The sequence below is a fragment of the Canis lupus genome, chromosome 23 (assembly GCF_011100685.1).
Source record: "Canis lupus familiaris isolate Mischka breed German Shepherd chromosome 23, alternate assembly UU_Cfam_GSD_1.0, whole genome shotgun sequence".
In the NCBI taxonomy this organism is placed as follows: Eukaryota; Metazoa; Chordata; class Mammalia; order Carnivora; family Canidae; genus Canis; species Canis lupus.
The window spans coordinates 19,690,738-19,717,609 of NC_049244.1; the positions used below are offsets into that span (position 1 = coordinate 19,690,738).

General features: G+C 35.6%; 1 protein-coding gene and 1 long non-coding RNA gene across 12 annotated transcripts in view; one reads left to right on the forward strand and one right to left on the reverse strand.

Moving 5' to 3' along the window:
* Positions 1–26,872, forward strand: part of THRB (thyroid hormone receptor beta) — a 371,451-nt gene that overhangs the window by 73,861 nt on the left and 270,718 nt on the right. For 7 of the 11 annotated variants that reach the window (XM_038570696.1, XM_038570693.1, XM_038570705.1 and 4 more), the window contains exon 2: positions 18,706–18,802. The exons of the other annotated variants lie outside the window; for them this stretch is intronic. The gene's annotated coding sequence lies outside the window, so the exon portion shown is untranslated. The remainder of the gene's footprint in view (positions 1–18,705; positions 18,803–26,872) is intronic. 11 annotated transcript variants of the gene reach the window in all.
* On the reverse strand, positions 13,802–16,700 carry LOC119865368. The gene is made up of 2 exons (XR_005376956.1): positions 16,591–16,700; positions 13,802–13,983 (listed from the first exon to the last, which is right to left on the reverse strand). It is a non-coding gene; the product is annotated as an uncharacterized LOC119865368 (long non-coding RNA).

The window sequence follows — 26,872 nt, forward strand, 5'->3', positions numbered from 1 at the left end:
AAACTAAAGTCATTAGGCATCAACTGTCTTACTGCTAAGTAGAATCATATTAAAAATCCATCTGGCCCATTTGCATTTCTGTAGCAAAGGCACAAAATACCTGAAAAATGTTTGGATTTCATAATTCTACTCCCATTGTTCTGGACTTCTGGAGTCCCTTAATTTGAAACAAATATTTATTTTGTGATATAAGAATTAATACTTAATATACTTAATACCTTGTAGTTTGGATTTCTTGTACTGATTTTTTTTTCTCTCTTTCAACTACATGTTTCATTCGGTTCCTTAAAAATTTGCTCCAGTAATGGTACCAATAACAAAATAGCTTCTGCAGTACTAGGAACCAGGCCTTTTCCTCTGAGAAACAAATATTTATCTGAAACTAGGCAGAAAGTTAACTTGGTTAAAGAGCACTAAGTGAACTTCAGAGTCAATCCTTCAGAATCAAAATTTCATTCCTTATAAGACTCTTGCCTGAGAAGAACTGTGAGGGTCTGAGGTTTTTTCCCCCTACTGCAGGCTAAAAGCCTGCCACAGTGAATGAATGAGAGCAGAAAACATGACATTCTTGGTTCAGAGATGAAGGAGAGATTATTCACAGCATGAGCAGTAGCTAGAATATCAACAATTTCTTTGTGCCTGTTCCCTGACTCCCAGTTCCCACAAGTTGATGTAGAGGTCCGGATGACACCTGTACACATTCTGAGTTGCATTACTAGAAGGAATCTTGAGTTTAGGGAATCCAAATATTTTCTAATGGTCTGTAAGTACGCCTGGCCTTTGATGCAAAGAGAGACTGTCTTTACCCTCCAAGTCTATTCACTGTGCTGACATCTTTGAGAAGCTCATCTGGAACAAAGGAAGTAAGTGTCTCTGTTTATAAGACAAGCAGAAACTTGAAAGACCTATGGAGAATTTTCCTTCAACAATACCATAGAAAATACTTTGCTCTTGAACACATTCATTCAAGCCTTTTAGGGATGGGTTTCCACAGATGCCACTTCATTTTAGACAAGCTTGTTGGCTAACACAGCTATGTAGCAAATCATTCTTTCTACCAAAATGGATACCATTTATAAATGTCATTGATGATATAAAATTCATGGAAATCTTTGTTTTTATTTATTTTCTTTCTAATATAATGCATCAATACCCAAGGTACAGGTGAAGTGCTGACTGTTCCATATTTGCCCCCAACAAATAATTAAGTATCAGAGATTATATGGCTATGATATGATTAGGTATTCTTGAAGATGATATTCAAAACTGAATTCTCTAGGAACATTGAAATATACTCTGAAGCAACATTTTTTGACATGTATTTGTTTCTGAATATCATGTAATGTTGCTTTGTCTAGGTGGTCAAGAAAAAGCTTTTTGTTTATTTTTTTTTCTGAATTATCACACAATTGTTCAAGTCTATTTTCCCTTGCTTGTGTTGTAGAGCTTCTAAGATACAGATATATACTGTTCATTTAGTATGCCTGGAGACATAGAAAAGGAAGAATAGCAAATAAGTTGTCACCATTAACTTTGGGCTTCCTGTTGGATTGACTTACTCAAAGTAAACTTGACTGACATACTTACACTGGGAGTGATTATTTACTGTCTCCTGAATCAAGAAAAAGGATTTACAGGCAACAGTCAGCTTTTGTTTCTGGAAGCGTTGGTTTTCTCTTAATAAAGATGCATTTCCATGGTTGCTTCATTTATGCAGTATCTTCCTTGAATTCCCTCTAAGAACCAATGCCATTGTTATCAAGGTAGAGTTGGTATTCAGTATTTCCATTTGCTTATACAAGCGCATTGCTACTTCCTACCTTAAAATGTAAATACACTATAGAGGTCCAAAGCAAGTCTGAAACAGATTTTAAAAAATAGCTGGTAATGTGTATCTTGTCCTTGGGTTGGTTCAGAGATGGCTCCAAACATCTGTTTTCCATGCTCTTTCTTCCTAGTTTACTCTGCTGAGTGAGTGGTGTCTTGTCAATTCAAGAGTGACCAAAACTGAAGCTACTCATTTTCTTGGGGTTTCCTACTAATTGCTATCTGTAAAACAATGATCAAAGCCAAGGGTTAGGGTATTTGTAGGTGGAACAAAACTTCATGAATAGCTAATAACTGAAAGCCCATAATTTTGACTTTATAGCTTCTAAAAAGTGAATGACAGTGAATGACAAACTGTTGATGATATTATTCTAGTTTTCTTTACCATTAAATTATTATTTGCTGGTTGAAATCAGAACACTAGGGGGCACTAATTTGCTCAAGAAATCATTTTCTTTGGGACACTACCTCAATCTCGCTCAATTACATTTTAGATCTAGAGAAGACCTAGTGTTTAATTTAGGCCCGTTTTATAAATATTTATTTCAAAACCAGAAGGAAATGACTTGCCCAAGGCTAACACAGGCAAGTGATGTTTAGAGGATACTGCTTTGAACAATAGAGAGCAGATCCTTTAGGGATGTCGTCAACCCCAAAGGTTTCTCCTGTCCCCTTGTTATCCATTCTCCCCACATCCCTAGGCAACCATGGATCTGATCTCTGTCACTATAGGTTAGTTTGCCTTTTCTAGAACTGTAGACTCATACATTAAGTATTATGTTTGTTGTCTGGCTTTTTTCACTTAGCATAATTATTTGAGATTGCATGTACTAATAATTTATTAATATTTATTGCCAAGTAGTATTCCATTGTATGGAATTCTATACACCTGTTGGTGAATATTTAGATTATTCACCTGTTGGTGAATATTTAGATTGTTTCCAGTTTGCGGCATCTGCAAATAAAATGTTTATGTGCATTAATGTACAAATCTTTGTATGGATTTATGCCTTCATTTTTCTTGGGGAAATACCTAGGAGTGGAATGGCTGGGTCATATGATAGGTGTATTCAGAATAAATAAAGAACACTCAAGGCTCAATAATAAGAAAACAGGCAACTCAAAATAAAAACAGGCAAAAGATTTGAACACACATTTCACTAAAGAAAATATACAGATGGCAAATAAGCACATGAAAAGAGGCTCAACATTATTAGTCATTAGAGAAATCCAAATGAAAACCAGAGTGAAATACCACTGTACACCTATTAGATGGCTAAGATGGCAAAGACTGACCATACCAAGTGCTGATGATGAGAATGTGGAAGAATAGAGTCTCTTATACTCTGCTTGTGGGCATATAAATGGTTCAGAAAATTATTAGGTAGTTTCTTAAAAGATGAAATATAAGCCTACTATTTAACTTTCCTATGGCTGCTAAAACAAATTATTCTAAACTTGGTGGGTTCAAACAACGTAAATTTATCCTCTCTCACTTCTGGAGGCTAGAAGTCCAAAATCAAGGTGTCAGCAGGGCATTGTTCCTTTCAGGTGTTCTCACAAAGATTCTATTCTTGGCTTCTTCCAGTTTTTGGTAATTGCCAGCATTCCTTGCCTAGAGGCTGCATCATTCCAATTTCTGTCTCTCTTCATATCACCTTCTCTTCTGAGTGTCTTTGTCTAAATGCCCTCTGCTGTTTCTTACAGAGAAACATGTGACTATATTTAGGACCCACCTGCATAATCCAGGATAAGCTCCTCCTCTCAAGATTCTTCACTTAAGCATAGCTTTTGCCATTTAAAGTAATAGTCACTCATTTGTCATATAAGATAATAATCAAAGGTTCTGTGAATTAGGACATGGACATATCTTTTGGGGGGCCACCTCCACCTACCATAAGCAACTTTTTAAAATTTAAATTCAGTTAATTAACATGTAATATATTATTGGTTTCAGAGGTAGAGGTTAGTGATTCATCAGTCTTAGGTAATATCCAGTGCTCATGCCCTCCTTATAATGTCCATCACCCTGTCACCTCAGCCCCCCAGCCCCTTCCTCTCCAGTGACCCTCAGTTTGTTTCCTATGATTAAGTCTCTTATGGTTTATCTCCCTCTCTGATTTAATCTAATTTTTTCCTCTCTTCCCCATGATCCTTTGTTTCTTAAATTCCACATATGAGTGAAATCATATGATAATTGTCTTTCTCTGATTGATTTATTTCACTTAGCATAATACCCTTTAGTTCCATCCGTGTCATTGAAAATGGCAAGATTTCAATTTTTGATGGCTGAGTAGTATTCCATTGTGTGTGTGTGTGTGGTATTCCATTTTGTGTGTGTGTGTGTGTGTGTGTGGTATATATAACATATATATACCACATCTTTTTTTTATCCATTTATCTATTGATGGGCATCTGGGCTCTTTACATAGTTTGACTATTGTGGACTTTGCTGCTATAAACATTGGGGTGCAGGTGCCCCTTTGGATCATTACATTTGTATCTTGGGGTAAATACCCAGTAGTACAATTGCTGTGTCATAGAGTAGATCTATTTTCAACTTTTTAAGGAACCTCCATACTGTTTTTCAGAATACTGCATCAGCTTGCATTCCCACCAACAGTGCAAGAGGGCTCCCCTTTCTCCACATCCTCACCAATACCTGTTGTTCCCTGACTTGTTAATTTTAGCCATTCTGACTGGTGTGAGGTGGTATATCATTGTGATTTTGATTTGTATTTCCTAAATGCCAAGTGATGTTGAGCATTTTTTCATGTGTCTGTTGGCCATGTGTGTGTAAGTCTTCTTTGGAGAAATGTCTGTTCATGTCTTCTGCCCATTTCTTGATTGGATTATTTGTTCTTTGGATGTTGAGTCTGATAAGTCCTTTATATATTTTGGATACTAGCCCTTTATCTGAAATGTCATTTGCAGATATCTTCTACCATTCTGTTGGTTTTCTTTTGGTTTTATGGACTGTTTCCTTTATTATCCAAAAGTCTTTTATCTTGATGAAGTCCCAATAGTTCATTTTTGCCTTTGTTTTCCTTGCCTTTGAAGATGTGGCTAGTAAGAAGTTACATAAGCAAATTTTTAACCTTATAACACAAGCATGTTCCCATTTTATTAAAATTCTTTTGTAAATATCATTTCAAATGATCACAAAATGTTTGCCACATGAATGGGTCCATCACAATTAACTGTTGAACAAATTTCAACTACTGGAAATTAAAGATGACATTCAGAAGAAATTTCTTATTTAAAATAAGACTTCAGTAAACACCATAGTGTGTAAGGCTGTTTTTATCTTATATTTTGAGATTCCCCCCTATAAGTGATTCAGTGAGCTGAAAGCTATAAATATGAACTTCTTTGCATATTTTCCAGAAGCTTAGTACCAACTTACATTCTACCTGTAAGAAAACTTCTTTAATTGTTCTTTCCTATTTAAAGTAAAACTTTTTGGGGCAAATTCAAAAGTAGAAAATTGTATTTTAATTTGCATTTCTAATGAAATGAGATGATATCCTATGTGTTTTAATCAAAATATATTTCTTCCTTAAATCTTCTGTGTCTTCTGCCTAATTGGGTAGTGCTTTTTTAAAAAATGACTTTATATGAATTCCATATAGTTAAAAATACTGACACTTCAAATTTGTGTTGTGAAGTTTTTCTGAGTCCTGATTTGTTTTTGTATTTTGCTAAGTTTTGTTAATTGGAGATTTTGACATACAGAAGTGTAAAATTCTTTGACATAGGGACATTGTATTGAGATTTCTCTTCATATTTCTCCTACTGCCACAGTAGGAGAATTTAAGAACATTTCCCCACATTTAGAGAGCAGATATCTAATATAACTGTATCTAATTTTCTCATAGTTTTTCTTTTTTGGTAACTCTTTAATCCATCCATATTTTTATTTTGATATGTGGAGAGAGGTTGAGATCATAACTATGTTTCTTCAAACTCCTAAAGTATTAAATGATTATCTCAGAATCACTTTTATTGAATAATCCCATTTCTTTAGTGTTGATTCATGATGGTTCCCTTATCATTTTGTAAGGTTCTCATATAAATGGGTCGTGGGACATTGACTCTATTCCATTAATCAATTTTTGGCCAATATGAGATTTATATTGAAATTTTAAGATGTATTTTAATATACAGGTAAATCAGGGCATCAAGTTATCAATTGTCTCTAATCAGAACTTTTACTTAAATACAATGGTGTATCTCAGTGTGTTATAAGAGCAACCTGGCTAGCATGTAGATTAAACAGCCAATTATGTCAGCTTTTATTACTATTAGCACATCTTTTGTTGACTCAATTTGATGGAGTACTCTATGTATAATGTTCACATTTTCCCCTCTCCTGCTTTTATTCTATCCTGAAACTCATTGCCAGATGATACGTTGTGTTTAGAAATGTCCTTGAAACTATTAAACTATTTGATACTCTTTTAGCATGCTGAGTTACTTTTTATTATTTTTATTTTAGCCTGCAATAATGACCAGCTCCTACTCAACTGACCAGATCCCTGATCCCTGCAATCTGATTTAGTTATTTAGATCAGGGCTTTACAACTTTAACACTGTTCACATTTGGGGTTAAATAATGTTATGTTATATTCTATTTACTGTAGGATGTTTAGTACAGTTTGCCCATAAGTTACCAGTAACCCCATTCCCTCTCTACCTCAGTTGTGACAATCAAAAATGCCTCCAGATATTGCCAAATGTCCCATTGGGGACACAGTCACCTCCATTGAAAACTATTGATTTAGATCAAAGTAGTCAGACAGCATGCAGCATAATAAATTTATTTATTTAGTTAATTAATTCATTATTATTATTATTTATAATCTTAGTAATACAATTAGGTTGAACCTAAGGCAATCCAATTAATTGCATAATGATTCACTGTCATTGGGCTTGAAAAAAATCAACCTCTGCTTGGCCATGTGACTTAAACATGATCATAGGATGAGGAGTGACATTATTGTTGCTCAAATTAAAACATCTCAGAGATCTCTTTTGGTTCACCTCTTTCTACTTAGCTTATGTTGATAGTAAATTTGAAAAGCTATCAATTTGATAACCATATTGGTATATGTAAATGAAACTATGCCCTGAGTTTAAATCTTGTATTTTTTGATACTTAGAAAATGGCTCAAACTCTAAACCCATAATTCTTTGAATCATCTTGCCTTTGATTTTAGCATATAACCATGGCTGTCTGAGCTAGTTAGTTCAGAGGGGTTTTACAAGATGGTAATGAGGCCAATGTTGCAGTTTCAATTAGCTTCACAGAAGAAAAACCCAGCTTCACAGCAGCAGACTGAACTGCTAACCCCTGCCACCACTCTCAGCCAATGGCCAAAAGGAACATGAGAACAGAGAATGTTGCCGACTCAGCACTCCCAGGACCATTTAGCCTGGACAAGCAAAGGTCACATCTCATTGATGATGATGGCCCATCCGTGTTTTATTCCTACACCAATTCACTGCGGAAACACAAAATGAAGAGTACTCTGTAAATTGGAGCTGCCTTTATAGCCAATGTAGATCATTGAGGCAAAGATTTGTTTACTCTAGTGGGGTTTTTTTTTTTGAATAATGAATAGGACAGCTGCAGTTTGAAAGATATTTAAGCAACTTTTATTTTTGTTTTCAAATTTGCAATTTTGATCATATATTGAGAGTTAAGTATATTTTTTCCACTTACAAAATTATTTTCTAATCATTCACTTAGAGGGATGGGTTATTATAATCATAAATATGTCTGCTAATATGTTGATATAATAGCTAAATCAGGCAATTTTTCCTTGGAATGAGAAGACTTTTATAAGCATTAAAATAGAAATTGAATTTTGCTAGCATTTCATACTATGGGCAGAGGCATATTAACAAGGAGTTAATAATCCCTGGCAGTAGTTTCCCTAATACTAATTTATGTGTTGTATAAAATGTAACATCCATGGAAATGTGACCCTCAATTTTTGCCCTTTCTTGCAAAGATTGGACTTAATTCTGCTTTTAGGATATTTGCTTTGTTCTTGTTAAACTGCCTAGATAATAATGGATGCAGGAAAATGTTGACCAGTTGGTTTATGTACTCAGTTCTAGCATGAAAGATACATTTCTTTCCACTTTCCTCTGGTCTTTGTATTTGGGTTATACTCATCCAGTCTCAGGCCACACTCTCCCAGTAGGAAGCTACTGGAGTTTAATATCATTTATATAATGGTTTTCCTTTCTCACTGGTGCCTAAATTTTTCTTTTGACTTATCAAGAGATCCATAGGAATTTTCAACAATCTCGGTATTATATTCTGATGATGAATGGATATCCAATTTCAAGTTCTTCCATTCACAATACATTCATCAAAACACAATCAACTTTAGTAGCCTATAGAGAAAATAGCTTTTAGAACCTGATATTTACTTCACCTCATCAAAGGTCTGCTAAACATATTGAGTCCTAAATGAATAGCAGTGGACAAGCCAAACAAATTGAGCCTGAATGCAAGAATGTCTACAGATGTTTCCATGAATTGCTTTTTAATCAATGAAATCAGGAACATGTGTGTTTTTCTAAAATTGATTCCTACAGTTGCAGCTGCATGAGTACCACATTTTCCCAACTGCCTCTCTGTTGCTGTCAGTGCCATATTCAGATTCTATTTCAATATGGATGATGTTCTCTTTCTAAAAATTCCAATATTTATCTACCATTTCTATGTGTTAGGTACTGTGCAAAGTGCTTTCATGGATTAATTAATTTATTTTTTTACAATGGCCTTATGACATACACGAGATATTTTTATTATTCTCATCATACAACTAAGGGAATTAAGTGGAAAAGGTTAGTCAGAGGCCCAGGATCATACAGCAAATAGTTAAGTAACACATGACAGAGCCAGATCCTGTGTTTAGTCTGTATGAATCCAGAGCTTATACTCCTAACTGCTATGCTGTACTGCCTTCTGAAAGTCAATATCATAAAGATTTGTATTCTTTTTTATTTCTAATAATATGATTTTATTTCTATCATCACATTTGACTTAAAACAAATAACTAAAAATGATACCTAAATATCTTTCATATCACCCAACCTGAATTCTTACAGAATGTATCCTGTCTGTGCTAATTTGACTTAGTTGGGGCTTCATCCTTCTGGTATTCATGGGTCTTAAATTTGTAGCTATAAAGTTGTTCATGTTTTGAGTAATTGTATTTCACTCCCTATGACATTTTGGGCACTTAAAACATGTTCGATGATATTTTAAAGAATGCAATTTACACCACTTCCTTTAGAAGACTATAAATAAAATAATGATAGAAAGTGTCAAGCCATAATTACATCGAGAGTTTTAGTAACCTCATAAACCACAAGAATGAAATACCAAAGAAATTTTTTTTTCTACCACTAGCATCAAAGTCTCATTTGATGATTCTATTTTTGCAGCATTGATGGAAGTAATCCAGTTAGGCTGACATTTTTGTAGAGGATAGTTTGATGTTCAAATAAGCTGTGTTATTTCATCATCTTTATTTTCTTTATGGAAAAGGTTTTTTCTTCTATAATGATTTGAACTGTGCTATAAAGTAAATGAAAATGTGTCTTGTAGGTTGGATTATGGTTCCCAAAGACACATTTCAGTTGATATAAAGGTCTTTGCCATAACCACAGTTGATGTTTACAGATACACACCCCTTCTAATTTTTAATGCTGGTGTTGAATTTCTTAATGAATCTAATCACAGAAAATGTGTCAAAAGGAAAGGGATGCTCGGTCTCAAACATATGCTTGGGTTTTTGTTATCAAGAAACAAATGTCCAAATGTGATTGCACACAAGCTAACACACATGCTCATGCACGTGCTCACACACTCACTAAAGTTTGGATCCAAGTTTTGAACCTGGTGACACAGTGGCACTTAGAGCCAAATACTAAGCATATGTCAAAATTTGGTGTGATCATAACAGCAGAATAGTACTATATTGCTTCATTCAGCATGATGCAGGAAGAGAAGCCAAATGACAAAAAAAAATTAAAAATCATAAAACAAATGTTATTTCCTTCTCAGAAGCATTATGTTTCAATAATTGAGAAAAAATAAGACCAATTTGTTTGTCTGGCTTTCTTATCATTGGTAAATTAATAGATACATTTCTGCTCTAGAAAAGAAAATAGGCCAATGAACCTTTAATGGTTGAGATAGGTTACATAAAATTGCTGATATTTGATGTTCTGTCCTATAGATCAAAATATATCTATCACTGAGCAAAAAAAAAGTAGTATCAACAAATTTATATAGTGCAGTTTGAAAGAATACTACTCATTTTATTCATTTTTATCCTCTTAGGATTTCATTCTATCTGTATTTTTTTAAAGATGGCATATCTTAAAAAAAAAAAAAGATGGCATATCGTTAATTGTGTAAAAAACTCATAGCTTTAGAGAAGGGCCTTACTGATACAAATAACTTGCATATGGATCAAGTATTTTTGGTATATCATTATTCATGAATTCATTTGTGAGAGCCAAGGATGGAATAGTTGTTCATCAGTAGCAAATTTCACCAAGAATGAGAATTAGAATTCTTTTAGGATCCCTTGATACCTTTGGCTAATGGGCAAAAGATAACCTTAGGGAAAAGTGAATGGGGGACCAAATGATAACTACTTTAAGAAATCCCCCTATATCATGTTTAAAAGTCATAGCTAGATGTAATAGTGATAGATTTGTGGAATGGAAATGCCCGGAACTATCCAGCCAAACAGTTCTCAACTGTTCAATAAGATGATCCAAATCCACATGGATAGGCTGTAATGAGCAGTGAGGTATGTTATATGCTTTGCATTTCTAAGGCTCAAAATACTAAAGTTAGCAAATTATTTTATTCTTTTATGAATTAGAATGTATTGGGCAGCCCGGGTGGCTTAGAGGTTTAGCGCCGCCTTCGGCCCAGGGCGTGATCCTGGAGATCCGGGATCAAGTCCCACGTCGGGCTCCCTGCATGGAACCTGCTTCTCTCTCTCTCTCTCTTTCTCTGTCTCTCATGAATAAATAAAATCTTTAAAAAAAGTATAAATTAGAATGTATTTGAAATTATCCATCTAAAAATGCCACACTAACTTAATAGCATTTCAAATCTGAAATAAAGAAATACAGTTTCAACTAGTGAATCTAGTATTTCATACATGTCCCATGGAGATACCCATGGGAATGAATCTTGCATGCAAACATAAAGGTGATGGTTCCTAGCAGAAAAAAAGTTCTTGATCTACAGATCTAGGAACTTCCTGCTAACTTTTCTACAATTGGCAGAGATTGCTTAACTCATAGCCAAAAGTTGATGGTGTACATGGAATCACCAAAGGGTCATAATCTTGAAGGACATCTCTCCAGGGCATGATGAAGCATGAGGAAATGCCTATACCACCATTATGGAACACATTTTTTTGTGACTGGATGTTTAGAACTCTTGGATTCTATCTCTCCTGCCTGCCAACAGCACCCAGTTCCCACTGCCAGTTTGTTTCTCTGAGCTCAGTTTATCTAAAGTGGCCATACTCCAAGGGTTGACCTTTTCTTTCTTCAGATGCGTTAATATCATGGATTAAACTCTGTAGTTGGTCTCAATCCATGGCTATTCTCATAGACCTAGAAGAAGTGTTGATTCAATGCTTACAGGAGAACTTTATTCCTTTATCTACAAGCAATTTGGAGGGGTGAAAGGCACTTTACAATTGCCCCCATTTAACAAGAAATTAAGATCTAAATCTGACTCTATTGTTGCTGTTTTTAACTGCCTGATTATAATTCCTTAGATTCTTTAGTTCAGGGAATTTATACCATATTTCATTCTCATGATCTTCATTCTATGTACTCTTCTTTTGACTTATAATTCATAAAAATTTTTATAATCTTAACAGCTATTATATGAGTAGAAAAAAATCCTTTTATAGTACAGGGCAATCCCAGCAAAGATGACACCAAAACCTTGTCAATCAACCTTATAGGTTGAAAAATCCCAAGTAATATATGAACAAATTCAATCTAGCAAAACATAAAAACAATAACAAACCATAATCACAACAGTTAGTTCTTAAAGACATAAGAAATTTTACTAATAGTCTGTTTTTATAGTTCATCTTATTAAAAGGTTAAACAAGGAAAATTTAATCATGTCTGTGTTCAAAAAGTACTTGATTTAATATGCATTGCTAATGAAAATTCTTAATGAAACATAGACATCTATTTACTTAAAATGATAAAGATTATTTATTTGAAACAAACATTAGATTTTTCACTCATAAGATTTTATATGTATTTGTGTTAAAATGAAACAAGAAGAAGATAACAAAGTTACTGACATGAAAAAAAATAGTGATGAGAAAGGGGAAGTTAAAAAAAAATCACCATTTGTCTATATTGAAAATTGAAGAGAACCAACTGGAAAAAAAGCTATTAGAATAGTCAAGGGTTTAGTATTACAAAATTTTTCACTACACCCCTTACAAAAATAAATCCACAAAAATAGAGTACTTACTAGCCATAATCAATTAAAAAATAAACAGAAAAATACCCACATATCACAATAGCAACCCTAAAATAAAAATAACTAGGAATAAGTATAAAAATAAATGGATAAGCCTACCAAAAAAAAAATGACTATCCTGAAAAAAATACAAAATAACTTGGAAGAAGGTGAGATTTAACAGGATAATATTCTATACTTCTCAACAAAAAGAATCAATACTTTAGACATTAAATTCTCCCCAATGTAATCCAACTACTGAATGCATCTGAAATCAGAATCACCAAGGGGTTCTTTCAATAATGTGACAAAATAATGTACAAATCCATGTGAAATAAATTGAAAAGCAAAACTAGCCAATAACTTATTTAAAAATCAATGGTCCCAAAAGATTAAGAACGATTATATTAAAAGAAAAGATTTGATCAAGTTTCAACATAAAATGTAGTACTCTATGCAATGAAGAAAAATCACAACCAAAATTAAAACACTGTAAACATGATGGGAAAATACCTACAAGACAAGATTTAAAAAATATATATATAAAGCAGTCTTACAAATATGAAGGAAAGAGAGTATTCCTATAGAATCCACAAGACCATAGGCCAGCAAAACTTTTCTGTAAAGGACAAATGATAAATACTTTCGGCTTTGCAAGCACCGCAATTCTGTTGGTTACTCAACTTAGCCCTTGTAGCACAAAAGCAGCCATAGACAATGCACAAAGAAATAGGTATGACTGTATTCCAATGAAAGTTTACTTAGAAAAATAGGAAATGGGACAAGTTGGCCCACAGACCACAGGGTGTCAATTCCTGCAATAGACTTTCTAGGACTTGTTCACAGCTATATGCCAGGTATACCTAGAAGTAAGATGGCATATATAAAATGCTCAACAAATATATGTTGAAAGAACAAGTAAATAAATGAATAGAAATAGGACAACCCACAAAAAATTAAAATCAACAGTAAAATATGTAAAAATTGTTCAAACTCACAGAATGAAAGAGAGACAAATTAAAATCATGGCATAACACTTTTTTTCACAAGGTTTGTTTCTTTAATGATAATTCTTAGATTTGGTAAGGGTAAAGGCTCAAGCATGTCCTCGTATGCTGCTGGTAGGCATTTTTACCCTTTTTCTTTAGTTATATACATAGGGAATAGTGTAGAAAATAATATCAGAGGAACTGTGTATCCTCTCCCTCCATTGGCAGTGTTCAGATTCTTTAGGTCCATTCTTAAAAATTATTGAGAACCTCAAAGAGCTTTTGTCTGTTAATGTTTATATTTACCAGATTAGAAATTAAAGCAGAAACATTTAAACTGTTTGTAATTCATTTAAAATAGCAATATAAACTCTTTACATTTTAACATAAATATTTTCATGACAACTACATTTTCCAAAGAAAAAGAAATTATTGAAAAGAGTGACACTGTTTTATATTTTTGCAAGTCTCATTAATGTCTTGCCTGAAAGAAGATCACTGGATTCTCATAACTGCTTCTGAATTTATTCTGTTGTGCCATGCTTTTTTGGTGAAGTATATGCAGAAAGTCTTCAAACAGTTTTGTAATTGGAAAAGAGAAAAGTATCTTCATAGCCTTTCCTGAAAAACAAAAATTCTGCTTTGAGAGTACACCAAAATGCAACAAGTGGTAGTTCCTTTTATAAAAAAGATTTTATTTATTTGAAAAAGAGAGCGAGAGAGCACAAGCAGGGGAAATGCCAGAGGGAGAGGGAGAAGCAGCTTCCCTACTGAGCTGGGAGTCTGACTCAGGGCTCCATCCCAGGACCCTGATCCCAGGACCCTGGGATCATGACTTGAGCAGAAGGCAGACAGTTAACCATCTGAGCCACCCAGGTACCTCATCAAGTGGGAGTTCCTAACAGGTAGTTGCAATGTGGAACCTAAAACCATTATCACTGAACCTCTCATATTTCATTACACTAAAATCTAATCATTTATCCTGCACTTTGAGTAGATATTTTACTCATGCATGGTCTTGTAGCATCATGCACTGACCATGTAGAAAATATTGGTTCAATGAGTAATGCAGATTTCCAGATATGGATACATATTGTCATATAATATTCAAGATTCTGTTTACCAGGTCTCCACTGATCTCAAAAAAGCCTTTAGGTATAGGAAACAGTCAAGCCCTCAGTGGTGGATGTAAGTTTTCCAAAATTCTGATTTTCATTTGAAAGCTTGAAATTTTATCATTGACAAAAATTGCTGTCAGTTGTCTTCTTTCACTTTTTGAGAAAAAGATGGCCAAACACCCAAGTCTGAATAACCATAATTTGTCTCTTATTAATTCTTTTAAGAAAAAAATGATGTTCTGTGAAGAAAGCAGGTAGTTCAGTTCACAATTGAATCATCATACTTATATATGCAACAGAAGTGCTATATTCATTACTATTTTGTCATTCAGAATATTTTTTTAAAGGTAGTCTAATGTTGAGATTTAATTAAAATCATTTTTATTGCTTCGTTAAGGACACTCAAATGAAACTGGCTATAGCGTGAATGGCAGGAAAAGCACAGTGACTATTCATGCAGTTGGTGCCGCTATCTCGATCCATGCTAAGTTGTCACAGGTATACCCACCACTGATTTTGCACCATCAGTGCAAATGTCAACATGGTGGAAAAGACATAAAATTTTAAAATTTTGCATAAATAATTCCACCCTTTATGTATGCTTTGACCAAGATTTTTTTCATGTAATATTATGCCCTTATGTTTTTGAGACAGATATAGGCTGATAGATTAGATCTAGTTCATATATCTTTTGTTTTGTTTATTTATTTATTTATTTGAGAGAGAGAAAGAGCATAGAGGGCCAGAAGGGGAGAGAGAATCTCAAGAAGACTCCATACTGAGCATAGAGCCTGCACAGGGCTCGATCTCATGACCTTGAGATCATGACCTGAGCCTAAACAAAGAGTCAGACACTTAACTGACTGAGCCACCAAGGTCCCCCTCTAGTTCATATATTTTAACTGCTGTGTATATTTATTTCTTTGTTCCTGTACTGATGGATATTTAAGTTATATCCAACTTTTTACTACTGTATTTCCTCAAGCAAGAGTAACTCTAGGGATGCCTGGGTGGCTCAGTGGTTAAGCTTCCGACTCTTGGTTTTGGTTCAGGTAATGATCTCAGGGTCATGAGATCCAGCCCTGCATTGTTTGTGCTCCTCAGCAGGGAAGTCAGCTTTCCCTCTCTAGCCCTCTGCCCGCCCTCTTGCTTTGTGCATGCATTTGCATGCTTGTTCTCTCAAATAAGTAAATAAATCTTTTTTTTTTAAAGAGTCCCTCTAGGTTGTATATCATAATATGGACTTCCTAGGTCTAAGAGTATGTATATACTCAGTTTTTCCTTATGTTGATTATGAAATTGCCCTTAACAAGGCTTTACGTTTACAGCCCAATGTGGTTTTTAACTGGTACTCTCTTTCTAGGGGGAGTTTGGCAAATGTGTGTCAAGCAGTCTAAGGAAGACAATTTTTGAACCAGAAATTTCAATTCTAAAAATTGAGTATGAAGGTCATTTGGCCAGGAATGAGTACAACTTTTTACGAAGTTGCTTACGATTATTTATAAAGTAGAAAATCTAGACAAAACCTTCTAAATGTTTAATATTAGGTGACAAATTAAAAATATATTGTGGGTATCTATTCATGGATATTCTGTAACCATTTTATATCCTAATTTTATTTAATTGATACATTTTTATCTAACTGTATTTGTCAAAATAGACAATGGAAGTGCAGGTAATTTTTTTTCCTCTTTGTGTGTGTGTGTGTGTGTGTGTTCAAAATTTTCTTGTTATTGAGAACATGCTCTTATAAAGAAAAGAAAGAAGGGAGAGAACACGGACAGATGGCTTAGAGCATATATTTTAAAACCTCATCCCAAACTAAGTGTCAGGTGAGGCCAAAAAAGTAAAACAAAGTACACAAATTTGACACAGCATAGGGAATGATTTTTAAAAGCCTCCTGAAACCCCCAGAGATTTTGATTTGGTGGGACTGGGGATCAATGAGTCTCTGAAATGCATAAACCTCACACCTTAAGAAACACTAATTCAGAAACTAGAGCTAATTCCACCTGACTTGTCTGCATTAATGAAAAATAAGGAACCTTGTCATTTATAATATTTGTTAGGCAAAAGAGACAAGCAATGGCTAGGGTAGTTCTGGTGGTACCTTTCCTCCTGGAGGCTGGAAACTGAAGGCAGGAGCCTCTGCAACCACATCCTGAGGCAGGAAGGAGCTCTCTTTCCTGCAAACCTGTCCCAGACTTAGCTTTCTTCTCCTTGGCATTGGCAGTCTGCCCTGAAGCAGACAAGGTCAAGTCTGCAGGTGGTGGCTCCAGGTGTTCCTCCTCACTTCTCTCTCATCCCTCCTTCCCCTGTTTCCCTGGCATTTGGGTCACTTCCTCTGCAAATTTGAGCATCAGAATCTTTAGGTGAGCTTGCTAAGACACGTATTCCTGGCCCCCAACTCAGAGCTTCAGATTCCATAGTTTGTATTTATAAAAAGCTTCCAGGTGATGAAACTTCTAGCCCATGAACTACACAGAGGTAAAGATAATGTTTAGACTCACCAGAGAGAGAGACTCAGGGGCTGAGCAATAAAATAGTATTCACTAGAATTCCCATCAGATGGTTATCTAGAAATGCAGATGTGGATGGAGTAATAGTAACAGCATTAGTAGTGGGAGTAGTAATAAGAATAGTAATAGTAATAATAGAGATAGCAACAATAGAAATATTAATAATGAGATCACATAAAGAAAGTCTATTTTTCTTCCTGTGTTTTGATGAAAGTCTTGAACATGGTGTTGCGAGACCAGAGACAAGATTTCGGATGCAAAAGTGTTATGAAATCGCGAATTAAAAAAAATGTCTCTTTAAATTGACTGTGTTACATTTTTAGTGGAAGCAAGGTCTTTAAAAACATGCCAGACCTTATGATCCAGAAAAAGCTGTTTCTTTTCCTCCTGCAGGGTATTATTTATCTTTGGTTAATAGATTCAGCCAAGCCATTTTTATAGCCTCACATGTTATCAAAAAGTGTTTTTATTTCTCAATCTAACTACTCCCTTTCTCAACCTATTGCATTAATTCTGCCTGTAGTGGCCAAGTATAAACTGAAGTCTAGATAAAAGGGATTTTTTCAAAACCCCATTTGTGTTTTTCCTTTTTGTGTTAAATTATAAATACAGTAATTGGCAGTTAATGAGATGTAAGTGCTGTAGCCTCAGACTCTTTGGGTTACTCATGTCTCTGCACCATTTTCACCCGGCCCTCATTTTCCACACACCAGACCTATAATTATGCCAAAATTTATCCAAGCCAGAGAATATTTTGCTTTTCCCTGTTGCTACCTACAGACCGTAAAGTTCTGGAAAGCATTGGACATGCAAAACTAATTTTAAACCCCCCTAGCAAAAATTCTGAGGGGCAACTCAATAAGATATAATTAAAGACGTGTGCATGATAGATTTCAGAGATCACTGAGGCATCTCATCTAGAAAGCATCTGATCTAGCTGTCTGGCTTTCATATCAACCCCATTTTGCAGATGAATTAGCCACAGCTTATAAAAACAAAATATATGTGAAACTGGGATTTGAACTGGAGATCTATCTGGCCCTAATCCCTGTGCCTTTTCAAGGGGGTTCAACGGGTGTCTTTTGCCTCTCTAAACGGTGTTTTTTTTTTTTTTTTTTTTTTTGCATCATTCTGTTGCCAGCCTACCTTGAACTCTTTCATCACCTGGTTGAATGTTTTTCATGAGCTTTTAAAGTTTCCTTTATATGATTTGTACAGTATCTTTTAACAATGTCTTTTAACAATGGTGTCCTTGCACCAGATGTTTTGATGTACTAAATTTACACATATACCTGAGTGAGGAAGACACATGACTTTTGTTTTGTACAAACAAAAACAAAAACAAACAAAAACCCCTCCAGGTCTCATGTTTACATTGAAAATGTCAGTCTTTGTTTCCACTCAAGTGCTAATCTTTCTAAAAATGTCCCTCACATTGAAGGACATCCAAAAGGCAGTAACTTATTAGAACCTTGGGTTCAGATTACAAATACATTTGGCTAGCTCAGCGTTAAAGTTCAAATTATCTCAGAATTATTTTAAATATTTGTACAGGAACACTGATTAGTTTACTAGTGTGTTGCCTCATAACTATCCACTAATAACCACCTTGGTCTGTGATCGTTAACTCCAAGGGCTCAAGCGAGTTCTGGACAAAGGTAATTTGCTTCAGTGTCTGAAGCTGTCATATGATGTCTTTTCCCTAGGACGTGGAAGAGTTGACTCAGAAAAGGAATTTGAAATGGATTTTTAGACCGCGTTTTATTATTTGCACAGAAGAATTGAAAAGGAAGTTCTGATGAGGTAATGTCCTCTCCTCTCTGCCCCCTTTTTTGTAGTTAGTATTTCCTAATTATTTACATTTAAACTGGAGATCAGTAGCATGGAGTAGGGGAAAGAATGTCAGTGTGGGAGTCAGGATACCTGGGATTTAGTGCTGGCTCTGTGATTCAACTCATGACCTTAGACAAGTCATTTAGTTTCTCTGGGTGTTGGTTTCTATAAATGAGAAGTGACACAAGGTCATTCCTTAGCTGTAGAGTCTGTATGTATGTGCATTCTGCAAAAAGAAGCTAAACTAGCTAGAAAACAACAGACCCAGGTATAGGTTAGGCAAATGCTGCCTCCCTATTTCTCAGCTGTTGGCAGGACTGGCTGCATGGACAGCAACCTGTGCTTGGTTTAGTTAGAATTTTGCTGTTACCATCTTGAAATTCTTCATAATTTTTGAATAAAGACCCCGCATTTTCATTTAGCTCAGCACGAAATTATGTAACAGGTCCCTCCTTTTGATGACACATTTCTTACCATCATATCGCTCAGCTGAAATAAGGAGTCATATCCTCAAAATGGTTGTTTTTGCCACTATTGTACTTTTGGGTAGACTGAGGGGAGAAAAATTTGATAAAAAAATAAATGTGTGGAATTTTGTGGTTATTTTCAATGACTTGAGTTTTCGATTATCTACATTTCCCTTGGTCTGTGCCTCCTTGCACTACCTTGTCCTGAGTAGGGACATCATGCTCTTCTGGGTGGCTTCCGTTTCCTTCCCTCCTCACAGGTTAAACTGTGTGTGTAGGCTTCTATGACTCATATGTTGGAATCTTTGTAAAGTCGTGTTCAATTCCAGTTTTTGACACATAAGGATTAATTCCTGGTATTTATTACTAGGTATTTTCAGTCTCTCCACCCCACATGATTCTTGCTATTGCCACATAATCAGTTATAGTATCATATAGAGGATACTTGTGGCTTTGAATTATCATTTTACTGTCAATTGTTATGTTTCTGGAGAAGCTACAATACAATGGCTTGATAGACTAGGGGAATGACTTCTGCTCCACCAGCAGCTGCTCTATTTTAACCAAATATGCTTTCCTTCACCTTTGAAAGTAGAATAGTCACCCTAGATGTTGAGAGGTCAATTCCATATAAAAGACTTGCCAAATGTGCCGAAATGCACTTTCATGAAAGAACCAGCTTCGTTGTGCACATGAACACTGATAAAAATTACTCTGATTTTTGATTGCAAGGAACATATGCTTTCTTGATTTATTTATTACTGCATGCCAAAGGATGAAAGAGCAAAAGAGACAGTGAAAGTGTTTCTATGTATCCATTGGTGGCTGGGTATGGTTTTGCATTATGAGTTTACTTTCAGAAATGTAGAACAAATCTCTAAGCAATGAAATGACCAATTTACATATCACATCCAAGATAATAAATCGCTTCGATAGGCCATTCCTGAGTGTCTGTTTTCAAAGCGTTGAAAATGCCAAACCGAGCCTCAAACAGTTTTTTTTTTCTTTTACAAATCCAGTGTTCATAATCTCCCAAAATGGTATCTTTTCACCCTGGGTTAATAAATTCTACTACTTGATACATGATAGCAGCTTTTAATTAAATTAACAGTATCTAAATGTTTCAAAAATATTTAGCTAGTCTTTTTTCTTCATAAAATGGAATTTAAGTGACTGTCTCTATGTTGAATTCTTTTCTCACTCTCTTTTTTTAAGTTTTTATTTAAATTCCAGTTAGTTAACTTATAGTGTAATATTAGTTTCAGGTGTACAATGTAGTGATTCCACACTTCCATACATTGCCCTGTGCTCATTACTACCTATGTTAAATTCTAATGGCTGTCCTGACTTGACTTCCATATTGGGGATTGTGTCATTTTTATTTTTTTAATCATATAAACTAGTGTTTTGACTCATAGTTATGCTTAAGAATAGGAAGGAAACAATTGACATATTTTTTTAGGGGAGTGTAACTGGTCATTCAACAGCAGTTTATTTCTGGTACTGACAATGAGAAAAACAGCAGTTCCAGCTTCAGTTTATAAGTTCTTTCTACTCACTGGATTGAATGGTTCTAGCAATAAGTTAATAGTTTTGAAACTCTGGGATTTTAGATGAAGAGAATCAAAGTGAAACTCATCAAACAATTAGGTATATGGTTTAGTTCCATGCATTTCAGAACACCTTTTTGAGCACTACTTTACAAAGATTCCAAAATAGGAACCATAGAAGCCTAAATACCTTGGAAATAAAAAGAAAATCAGAAGTTCCACTGAGTAGAGTATAATTTTCCTTGTCAGTGACCTCCAGGGGATGAGGGCACCCATTCAGTGTCTTCTTATAAATGTTAGTCTCTTCTGAAGAGTGACTCTAAAAGTGACAGCATCATACTGATAACTTCTGACAAGTGTCTAGGATGACATGTCATCCAAAAGGATACTAGGCAGAAACACCTATAACGGGAAGTGAGTACTACGGGATTTTACTCCACGTTTGCTCCTTTGGTGCACCTTGGAATCACCTGGGCAAATAAATTAAAAAAAAAAAAAAAAAAACCTGGAATATTCTGTTCAGAGACACTCTGATGTAGTTGGTTTAGGGTTTGCTTAGGGCATTGGGATTTGAGAAGCCCTCCTAGGTGATTTTAAGGAGCAGCCAGGGCTAAAAACCAAAGTATAAAGTGAAGTTTCTTTTTAAATATTTAATAGCGTTATTGAGACATAATTCACATACCATCCTATTCACCTATGTAATGTGTACTATACAGTGGTTTTTAGTATATTCACATAATCATGCCACCATCACTGCTGTCAATTTCACAACATTTCCACCACCCCAAAAAGAAATCCATTAGCAGACACTCCCCGTTTCTTCCCCATTCCCACCCCAGCCCTCGGCCACCACTAACCTCTTTTCTGTATAGATTTGCCTGTTCCAGACATCTCATGAAAAAGGATCATAGAATCTATGGCCTTTTGAGAAAGACTTCAATCTCTTGGCATGATGTTTTTAGGGTTCATACATACTATAGCATGTATCAGTCACTTCATTTTTATTGCCAAATAATATTCTATTGCATGGGTAATAGTATAGTTTGTTTATCTGTTCATCAGTTGGTAGATATTTGGGTTGTTCTAAACTTTGGCTGTTATGAATGATGCTGCTGCAAACATTTTGTACAAGTTTTTTTGCATGCACATATGTTTTCATTTCTCTTGAATATAGATCTAAAAGTAGAAATACTAGGTTATATGGTAATTTTATATCTAACTTTCAAGGAACTGTGAGACATTTCCAGAGTAGCTATGCTATTTCCTCTTCCTCATCATCAATGTATGAGGGTTCCAGTTTCTCCACATCCTTGTCAACACTTGTTATCTATTATTTTGATGATAGCCATTCTAGTAGGTGTAAAATGATATCTCTGGGGTTTTGATTTGCATTGTCTTATAGCTAAAGAAGTTGAACATCTTTTCGTGTACTTATTGTCCATTTGTATATCGTCTTGAGAGAAATGTCTAATTAGATCCTTGCCTATAATCTAATTGAGTTGTTTTATCGTTATTGAGTTGTAAAAGTTTTTAGATATATTCTACATGCAAGTTCTTTATAAGAAATATGATTTGCAAATATTTTCTTCCATTCTGTGGGTTGTCTTTTCATTTTCTTGAAAGTCTCCACTGAAGCAGAAATGTTTATAATTTTGATTTGTTGCTGGTGCTTTTGACATTCTATCCAATAATGCTTTGCATAACCCAAGGTAATGCAAATTCTCTCCTACATTTTCTTCTAAGTGTTTTACAGTTTTAGCTCTATATTTAGGTCTATAATCTGCTTTCAGTTAATTTTTCTGTACAGTGTGTGGGAAAGGTCCAACTTTATTCTTGTGTATGTGGATATCCTAGACCAAGTTTTTTTTTAAATTTTTTTTATTTATTTATGATAGTCACACAGAGAGAGAGAGAGAGAGCGGCAGAGACATAGGCAGAGGGAGAAGCAGGCTCCATGCACCGGGAGCCCGACATGGGATTCAATCCTGGATCTCCAGGATCGCACCCTGGGCCAAAGGCAGGCGCTAAACCGCTGCGCCACCCAGGGATCCCTAGACCAAGTTTTTAAAATAATCTCTTCACCAACGATTAGTGAACATCTTGCTGAAAGTCAGCTGTGTGATGAACTTCATGGGGTATGGCATATGAGGCATCTATGCCAAAAAATGAGTTGCCAGAGAGTTCCAGCTTCTTTCTGCTCTCCCTTAGGGAGCCCATACACTGGTTGAAATTCTAAACACACACTTGGAACTACCAAAGAACACATTTACACAATCTCTGATCAGTAAGCTGTGGTCTCCCTAGGGGGTGGTGGGAGGTTGAAGGGGGTGCTTAGAAATTACATGAAGAGTGATATCAATCACTGAAGGTTTCTGAAGGAGTTGTCTTCACCTTTGTGCACCAATACACATATGTACACTTAAATTGTAGTGTGTGACCTACAAGTCAGGAAATGTCTGGCTGAATGCCATGGTGCTATTGATGATGTTTTATTGCTTTGTGCTTTTACCTATTTGAATGAAAGAAGGAAACTCCTTGAAAATTATGAATCAGATTACTTCCAGGAATGTTATGAAATTGTTTTATCTGCAAATGCTCGAGAAAACAGCAGTTAAACCATCCCTCCAAAAGGCCCTTGAGTGGAATGTAGTCCAAAGAAGAGGGGTATACCATCCATACCCAAAGTTCTATGCTGCTATGGGAGGTAGGTGGTAGATAGGATTGGGAATAGTTAAGAAAATCCCCATCTGTTAAGCTACCAGACTGAGAGTCCAAGTTGAGGAACAAGTCAAGTTCCTTCCCTCTCTTCAGCTCTAAAAGTGCTGATTCTGGCACAGGCAGGTTCATCTTCCACATGTGGCTTCTGTGTGCTTGTATAGTAAGGGAACATGCATGGCAAATGTCTTCTTATACTGCTGAGCTTAAGGAAGGCAAGTTAAGGTATGCTTTGGGAGATCATATTGAAACTTCTCTCATGTCTCATAAATCCCCCAGGCAAATACCTTTTTATCCCAAGAAGGCAGCAAGAAAAGTAGGCATAGGATCTCATAGACCTGGTTTCAAATCCTGAGTCTACCACACAATCTGGGTAATTTTCAGTGAAGTATTTAACTTCTTTGAGCCTCATCTTTCTCTTTTGTATCCTGGGAATATCAAAATATTTATTAATGGTCATCATTGGATAAACTGGGATAACAAGTACAAAATTCCTGCCTCAAGTTGAGAGTTACTATACATTATTTCCCTTTCCCTTTTAATACCAAAGATATGGTACACTCCCAGTTTTAAAACTCATTTCTCGGGCCTTGAATCCAAAGAACTAAAAGTATTATTAGCCAAAATGAAGGTTGGATTTACAATTTGACATGTCAGATCCCTCTCCTATATCATTCTGTTCCCTCAGTGGTCTGATGGCCAGTTTCTTGGCAAGGTATAGAACCTCACCTCATGGGGTCTTCCTGCCACCCTGAGAAAAACATCACTACTGTCCATGACTTTGGTGACTCATCAGCATTCCAGTTAACTACCCAGCTGTTTGAAACAGCAGGTATTTATTTTCTTTGGTCTGAATATGCAAAGATGAAATGCAGCTGCCTGTTTTTGGAAAAGCTTTCTTGGTCTGTGTCATTTGGTTAGGTTAAGCACTGGAATGTGTTATGACCTTGGTCTGCACACTAACCTTTCCCAGGTGCTCATAGAGCTTGTTTATGCAAGTATTTATGGGCCACAAAGTGGAAAGTGAGCCCAAGTTTCCCTAACATTCTTTTTGGAGAGATTAGTTGTACAGCAGGAGTATTCATGTGACTATCAGTAGAGGGGTACATTTACCATAACAAGTATGTGAGGCCTCATATAGAAGAAGCTATAAGGAGGCATGAAACCTAGCTTGTTTCTTCAAGTGACCTGGGGTATGTAATCCTCTCAAACACTTCCATTGACTCCATGATAAGGAAAACACTTCCGTGGGCCTTCTCGTAATATCCCAAAGATCATCAGGAAATAACAGGCATGGGAGGACTTTGCCTCAAGAGCCAAGAACACATCCAGGTAGTGGCATCTGTATTATTTGTACTCCTATGGAATTCAGTTCAGCTGCTTTCTATAAAACATTCAGAATTCCCTTAATGATGATGTGTCAAAAATTGAGAAGAACAAATTTGAGAAGTATAAATGAGTTAGCCTGAAAAAGAAACAAGAATTCAATAAGGAACTTAAGAAACAATAATTCAATAAGGAATTTAACATTTATTTTTACTAGGCCACATTATCATATATGTCCTTTTTAGAAACCCTGTGGATATAAGTAGAGATATTAAAAAGTAGAATAAACTACTTACTCTCCACATTAAGAGAGGAGAACAGAGGTATATATAAATTCCAAGCAGTATATGTTCCAAACCTCAAAATCCTTTTTTGGAATTTGGCCCGGAATATATAAATCTGGACATATAAGTACAAATGTTACTCATATAACTATAAATATGTAAAGCCTAAACTATTTGATTTTGAAATGCAGTCTGTTATAACTTAAGACACATTTAAATATACTCCATTTCTGCTGGAGTTCAGCACATCCCCTTGAAAAATGTAGGACTTTATTTTGTAATGGGAAAAAAGAAGCCATGGAGAATAATTTGAGGAGGCTTTACAGTTGATAATAACTTTAACTTTTTTAGATGGAGAAGTCCATAGCATTACTTTAGATTAAATCTAGAATTTATATTTGGAAAAAAAATAGCCAAACCTTCAGAAAGTTCAACAATAATAAAGTATTACATAATTTCCCCAAGCTTGGAGAAAGTAAAATGGGGGTTTCCAGTTTAAACAAAATCTCACATGTGGTTGTAAGGATCAAATTAAAAGGTGCACATGAAAGTGCTTTGGAAATGGCAGGCTACCATTAGAGTAGCTCGGTAAGGAGCCTGACTTTGGAACCAGATGTGTGTATCCCAATTCCAAAATGATTGCTGTTGTATGGATTCATTAACCTCTCTGCACCCCAATATCCACATCTGAAAAATAGAGATCATAATAATTCCCATGACTGCTATGAAAAGAAATCAGTAAGCATATGTAAAATTGTCAGGACAGGGCAGCCCAGGTGGCTCAGCGGTTTAGCGCCGCCTTCAGTCTAGGGCCTGATCCTAGAGACCCAGGATCAAGTCCCACATCGGGCTCCCTGCATGGAGCCTGCTTCTTCCTCTGCCTGTGTCTCTGCCTCTCTCTCTCTCTCTCTCTGTCTCTTATGAATAAATAAATAAAATCTTAAAAATTGTCAGGACAATTCCTGGCATAAAGAAAGTGCTCAACTAATGTTGGTAATGATGATAGTGGTTGAGATAATGTTGCAGATGTATTTGGGGAAAATAAGAGTAGAAAGAGGAAGAAGTATTTGTTTTTGAAGATGGGGGATAAACTGACCCAGTCTGCTTAAAGAGGAGTAAACAGAACTAGAAACATTAGATTTGGAAATAGAATGGAAAAGGATACATACATGCATTCTAAGTCAAGACAAGTCTTTCTTGATACTTGCAGAAATATGAACAGCACTTAATATAATTTGCAAATGAAATATTTTGCATATATACTATGGAGCCACAAAATTACAGCTTAAAAACAAAGTTTAACAAGAATTTAATAGTAAGTATCACAGAGATTATGAAATGATGATGTGGGATAATAAAGGTTTTTATTGCCACAAATACAGGATGACGGCATTATTCAAGAACGGTAGACAAAACAGCCTGACTCCACAGAGAGAGGGACACCTCTTCACAAGACCTTTTCCAAAGCTAGGCTCTAGTTATTCTTTATGCCTTTGACTAGATTTTGCCACCCATTTTCTAAAACAGTGGCCACATACTACGTACTGGAAAGCCAAAGCCACCTGAACCTTGTTATGGCTGTCACCCAGGTGCCTGAGCAGTCCCACTGCTCTCCAAAGAAGCTTCTCAAGGCCACCCAGCTCTGCTCACTCACCTGCCCTTCTTGTTCCACTGCTGCCTCTGCCTGGATAAGCAATG